The following is a 6,566-nucleotide window of genomic DNA, read 5'->3' as shown; positions in this document are numbered from 1 at the left end:
CTATACATTAATCTTAATTGCCATTCTATAAATAGTCTGGGAAAGAAGGTAAAGGGAAACCCCAGCCAAATTGAGCAACTAGAGGCATGAAGGGGTATTTTTGTGTCCCCTGCATTATTAAAAGGCCAAATAGGTGTTCAAATTAGAAGGCTCAAACACTGACATTGAACTCTGTTTTGAGCAAGAGACTTGTTTTGGCATGAAGCCAAGAAATCCTAAAAGTAAATTTCACCTGATCATTTATTATAGATTTTCATATTTCTCTGCTACACTTCTTTAAACTTGCCTTATAACAGCCAAATCTGAGCTCTCAAGATGCTGGACCGAATGATCACTTGCACAGTAACTGTTTTCCTGGATCTTCAACTTATTTAAAAGAGCCTTATGGCCACAACCTTATGGCGATGAGCTGGGAGGAACCACAGGGATTTCAGGGTGCTGGGCTTACCATGGGCCAGGCTGCATCCCATTCTTCTGAGGTTCTCAGCATGGAACAGAGAATTCCACCTCATACAATGCCACCCAGAAGTACATGCAGCACCATCCTTACCATAGACAGAAGAATTTTTACTCCAGTGGGAGGTGAAATCAATGAGCAACACTTGGAATGTCTGACAGACCAAGTCTTGCAAGGGCACATCCCCTTAATGGGCAGAACAAAACCACTTAAGCCTTCAAAATACACACTAATTCTTCAGGGAGAGTCATGATAGGCAGGAGTTAGTCAGATACTCATATACAAGGACACATCAATCTTTAACAAAGAAGGGGAAAATCTATGAGAACTAGGACCTTGGAGACAATCCTGAGGTCTGGAGGGTCACGGATTCATGTTCCAACTAAAACTTGCCCACAGGATGTCTGCAGAGATAGAAGCTTTGTCCAAGCCCTGCCAACCCCTGCTGCCTCTCAGGACAATCAACTGCCAAACACAGCAGCAACTGGAGGGAGCCTGGGGAAGGAGGAGGAAACAACTCAGTCTCCTGAAGGCCTTGCTGCAGCCCTGCCTGACACCATATCAGTCACAAGTCTAAAGGTTTATAAGCTTCCAACCTAAACACTCTTATCACCATGTGTAGCTCTGAGCCCTGGGGGTTCCCTCCTGCCCATCAATGCATAGATATGTTATCATCATTTTCTATCATGTAAACTCAACTACTGTTCAAGTTGCACTGATGCATGATAACCATACAGTGTTGATCACCCATATCAGGCTCAAAACATACCTGAACTCTGAGGTGTTTATATGTACAGACTGGTAGAGAAGCTTGACTGGTGGCCCTGCTTGCATAAGGCTTTCTCCTTGCTCTATTAGTTCTACAGACTAAACATACAGGAAAAACTAAATATTGAACTAGATTTTTTTTTTCATTAAAATAAAGTTATAGTGAGAACAAAACCAGAATCTGATTTTCAGTCAGGAAGGGGGAAAACCATCTTATTTTAAATTATTCACATTTCAACTTTGGTTTCTTTTTCAGAGACCTGATCAACACTGTCAAAACTACTTTTCATTTGCTTCATTTACTCCAGTACCTGCTTTACTTAGTAACTCCACACAAAATAAGGAGGAAGAAGCCAACTTTTTTTTAATATCATCCAATAAAAGTAATAGCAAAGGGCCCATCAATACACAACATGAATAAGACATCAAAATATTATCTACAAGTAAAACTGTAATTATTTGGCAAATCACCTTTTACATATATGAAAACAAAAGCATAACATTTTTATGGCTGCAGAGATAAATATATATTGGCATTCACTGAAATAACAAGTTTGTCTTGGTGAACAGCTGTATAATATGACAGAGTAGAAATATGGATTAAATGTGGCCATATTTGCACTATGAACACAGAGCTCAAAGCTAGAAAAAAATATAGGTCTTAAATCTCCAAGTTTCACTGATGTAAATGGGAGCATGAAAAAAATAAAAGTTTTTTATGAAAAAAAAACCTGCAGAGCCAGTTTCTTATTCTGCAATCAGAGAAAACCCCACATGCTACAGAGACGAAGGGATCCATCCTTTTGATGTGGGCAAGCAAAGGAATGTGTCCTTCTGGACAGTAGCATGCACCTGCACCACAAGTGGCACGGGTGACTGTGCTATTCATCCCCCCAGGGGCCCACATGCCTCACTTGAACCTGTGAGTTCTGGCAGCATCTCCCAGCCTGTTCCTGCATGGGATGCTGAAAGACCCAAGCAGGGTGGACAGGCTTGCTGGGCTACCACCAGCATGGCCTGCCAGGTGAATTAGCTTTTCCCTGGCTGCTCTGTCCAGGAGAACTCCAGCACATTCCATGCAGCTGAAATATACCTTAATAAAAGTCCAAATTTGCAACCAACCTGTATAGAGCTTTCCAATTGACCTGTAACTGGTGCCAAAATGTCATGAGCAACACCAAGCTCGACTGGGAGAATTGTTATGCATCTTTTCATAAGAAGCCATGTAACTCCAAAATCCCTTCAGACATGTCCAAAAATCTGCCTGTCCTGTGTCAAAGAGGATCTTTGGTTAGCCCAAAGTCCTGTCTCCAGTACATCTATCCTCTATAGCTTAGGGAATGGTCAACAGCAGGTAAACATAGTCCCACATATTTCCTAAATCTACATAAAGATTAGGGTATTCCTAAATCAAAACAGGATTTTTGTACTTAATAGCCCTGAAAAACTTTTCTTTTGCAAATCTGTCTTGTCACTTCTTGAGCCCATTCCAATTTTTTCAGTTCAATTTCACAGTCAGTTTTGTGTCATATAAAGAAGGACCTCTTGCTATTTTGTTACAAAAGTGCCTCCTGATAACAGGCCACGGGATCAACTGTAGCCGCCATCTGGGAGAAAGTTGCAACCATTGCCCAAAGCTCTTCACTCATAACTTCAGGCTTGCATTAAATCCCCTTACGAGAAATCTCTTGAAGAGTTTTAATAAATTCATCTCTCATCCTGATCATACATGTAAACCTTATTCTACTTTTACTGTACCTTGCTTTGAGAAGTAGAGGTGGTTGGCAAAGGTTCAGGGCTGGGAGGCTTCCAACCACAGACAGGATTTGAGACCTGAGTATACCAAGGACCCATATTATGCAAACACAAGTGAACTGATAATCATGAACAAAATACCTTTACTGGTTGCTACTGTTTTCTCCAATTGCAGCTCAATCTGGACTTTTGTTTTTCATCAGGAAAATCAAAGCAGCACTCCTGTGTGGTAAGTGTTGTTTCAGAGCCTACCTGAAGCTCTTTTTTTTCCCCACCATTAAAATTGCTCTCTTTCAAAAAGCCAGACATACTTCAGCTTTGGCAGCGAGGATTGGATCTGTCTATGCCATCAGTATTGGGCTGTCCAGCTCTGTCCCTTTGATCAAGCAGCATGCAGACCACTCAGCTTGTGCTGTCCTCACGTCCCTGTGAAGACCACAAGAGCTGGTGGGGAAGGCGAGGCTAACAATAAGTCATGCTTGAAATCCCTCCAGACAATCCCCCACCATTCCATCCACACCAGGATCTTTCATAGTTGTGCATTCCATTCTTGAAGCCTTGTCTACGACATGTATAAGCAGAAGCTCTGGTCTGCCAAAGACCAACTTCAATTCTCCACAAAAGTTTTCTGGTTTTGATCTGTTGTTCTGACCCTGAAGATAGACCACAGATGTCTTGAATAAGTAACTAGAAATTTCTTGGTTTTGACTAGAGCTGTCAAAGAAAGAGCTCATGGGTAAGCAGGATGGGGTAAAATCAGCAGGGACAGGAGCAATCTTGTCCAGTTTTTCACAGCAAAGGTTGACCAAATACTCTGTGTCCTTTCTATGAGTCTGGATGCTTTCTGCAGCCAGAAAACCTCTTTTGTTCTAATAGTATTTGTCTAGAGCTTTAGTCTTAGTAGGCAAAACCACCATCTTTGAGAGTGATCTGTATTTTATACCAAAGTATTCTTTAGATCAAAACTTAGCGCTCACCACTGCCCGATCTGCTGAGAAATACACTGCTGTGTGTTCCTAATATCCTAGAGAAGCACACAAGGAAGGTTTTGGAAGAGCTTTTTAGTTCATAGCTGTATCTGTTTATATCAAAGTATTCTTTATATCAAAACTAAGTGCTCACCATTGCCCAACCTGTTTAGAAGAACAGTGCTGTGTGTTCCTGATTAGCTAGAGAAGCACACAAGGAAGGCTTTGGAAAAGCTTTCTAGTCCACATTTGTATCTGTGAATGAGCCAAAAGGTATTAAAACAAGGAAAAGGATTTTCAGAAGAACAAATCATCCATCACACATTTCCCCCTTTCCTCCAACAACTACTTTTGCTTAATACTAGCTTCACTAACAACAACAACAAAAAAACTCATTACAAATTACCCAAGCTACAAGATAGCTTAAATATTAACAAGCATGTAAAGCCACTGGGGGTAAGAGCCTGAAGCTGTATAATAATACAGCAAGACTCAGCGAGATTCCATAATTATTTGTTACACAACCCAAGAAACTAGCTAGAGCATTTCTAAGATTACACACCTTGCTTATGATGCCTAACCATGCCAGAAATTACATAAGGCTTTTTATAACATAATCATTTATCATTAAAAAGGCAAAACAAAGGGTCATTGTGACCAGAGGTGACAATCCAAGAATTAGTTTACTTAGGACCTGATCCAAAGCCCATGATAGTGATTTGCATACATTTCAACATGCTTTGGATCAGACTTTGAGTGTTTTCCATGTTGTTCCCTTTTTTGCTTCTGTGGAACTAAAGGACTCGAACTGTAGAGGAAATTAAAGTGGATATACGTTCTTGTCAGAGCTGAGAAATCAGAGCTGGCACTGATTTTGGTGGTGGTAGCGTCTGTTTCACATCCTTCATGGGGAGGGAAAAAGAAAAAAAAAGAAAAAAAAGCAGGCCTTTGATTCATATTCCTAAATATAGGTTTGAATACTTTCTAGGTATTTCACTTCAGGAAATGTTGACCTGTGCAGACAGTCCTAGCAAGAGTTGCAGGAAGCATCTGAAGCAGTTGAGATGCAAGTGGATAAATCTATTCCTAGGCACTTTTATGTCAGGAAAAATGCAAACCATGTTACCAGCTGTACTGTTACAACAGGAAAATTACATCTGCAGCATGGAAATTGAGTCCTCAGCTGTAAGTCTAGCTCTATTCATCAGGAAGTCCTTTTGGATAAGAGTGGACACTCTAGGGAGACAATTTATCTGTAAAGCTGCAGGTGAGGGCTCTACTTGTTCCGTTGCTCCAGACTTGTTAAGGACTGTGGGGAGTACACCACTCAGTGGGGAAATTCAATGAGAAAAAAAAAATTCTCATACATATAGTCATAATATATTGACCTAGAAAACATAAGACTCATGCATAAGAAGCAAAACAAAGACTGAATTTACTTGATTGGTAAAAATCTGCAGGATCAAGTTCAAAATTACATTGCTGCTCTGCAGCAGTTAAACAATTAACCTAGAGTTAACAAATGGGTGGGGGGAAAAATCACCTCAGAATACAACAGAAATCTACAGAGTCTTAAATATTGGGGTGAATGTCAAGGTCCAGTTTTGTTAATTGCTAAATTTTCCTAAAAACTTAACCACCATTAAATGAGGCTTGCAGGATCTAGATTTTTTTTTTTGTTACATAAAAAAAGAAAAAGTTTAATAACTCCCAGAGAAGTCTCCTTGCAACTGAGCAGGACAACCCCCATGGGCAGACTAGCCTGGGACTTGGTTTCTGTGCCTCTAACTCATTTGCAACATTCACATCTCCAGATCTCTGTCTGACAGTGCCACTACTCAGGACCAACAGAGCACCTTTGGTCTCTCCAGATTCATAACTTCTCCTTTAGCCCACAGCTCTCTCAGTGTAGTTTACAAGCCTAAGCCTGGCATCAACCAAGAGCTGCACAGTGCTCCAATATACATTTTTCTTTTCCATGGACACAGTCTGGTAATTTAATCAGGTCAACACAACAGTGTTGGCTGGTCTGCATGCCTTGACTTATATCTGCAGTGGGACTGAATCTACCAAGGACTTGCCCAGGAGCTAACTTCTATAGAGGCACTGGAGATGCCCCATCTTCTGTTTCTGTGATGTCTAAATCTGACCCAGCAAGTGTGATACCTGCGTCATGCACTAGGCAAAGTCACTTTGCAATCAAGGATCAGAACAAAAAACTTCACACCCACACAACACCCAGTGAAGAGGAGATTCTTCTCTTCCCACTATTCGAATAATAATTGGGTCAATTTGTCTTGCCCAAGGTATTCCGTCTTCCATGTTCTTCAGCAGCAACCCCTGGACACACTAACCCTTTTCTACACAGACTGAAAAATCTCAGATTCAAAACTTTCCCCTTCTATCATCCGCCCTTACAAAGGGAGGAACCATTCCTACAGAATATATTTGGCCCTCATTCTATTCTTGAGACACATGCTTTCCAAAGAAAAAAGATAAGCCAAAATATGATATTACTTCTTGGACACAAAGCTAAACATCTTTCAACATGAGGAAATTTGTAGGTAATTGTAGGAAAAGGGACTTTCTAAGCCAAGATGTGTTTAGCTATCAGCAGG

Source organism: Geospiza fortis, unplaced genomic scaffold (assembly GCF_000277835.1).
Source record: "Geospiza fortis unplaced genomic scaffold, GeoFor_1.0 scaffold154, whole genome shotgun sequence".
NCBI lineage: Eukaryota > Metazoa > Chordata > Aves > Passeriformes > Thraupidae > Geospiza > Geospiza fortis.
This window is presented reverse-complemented; position numbering follows the sequence as displayed.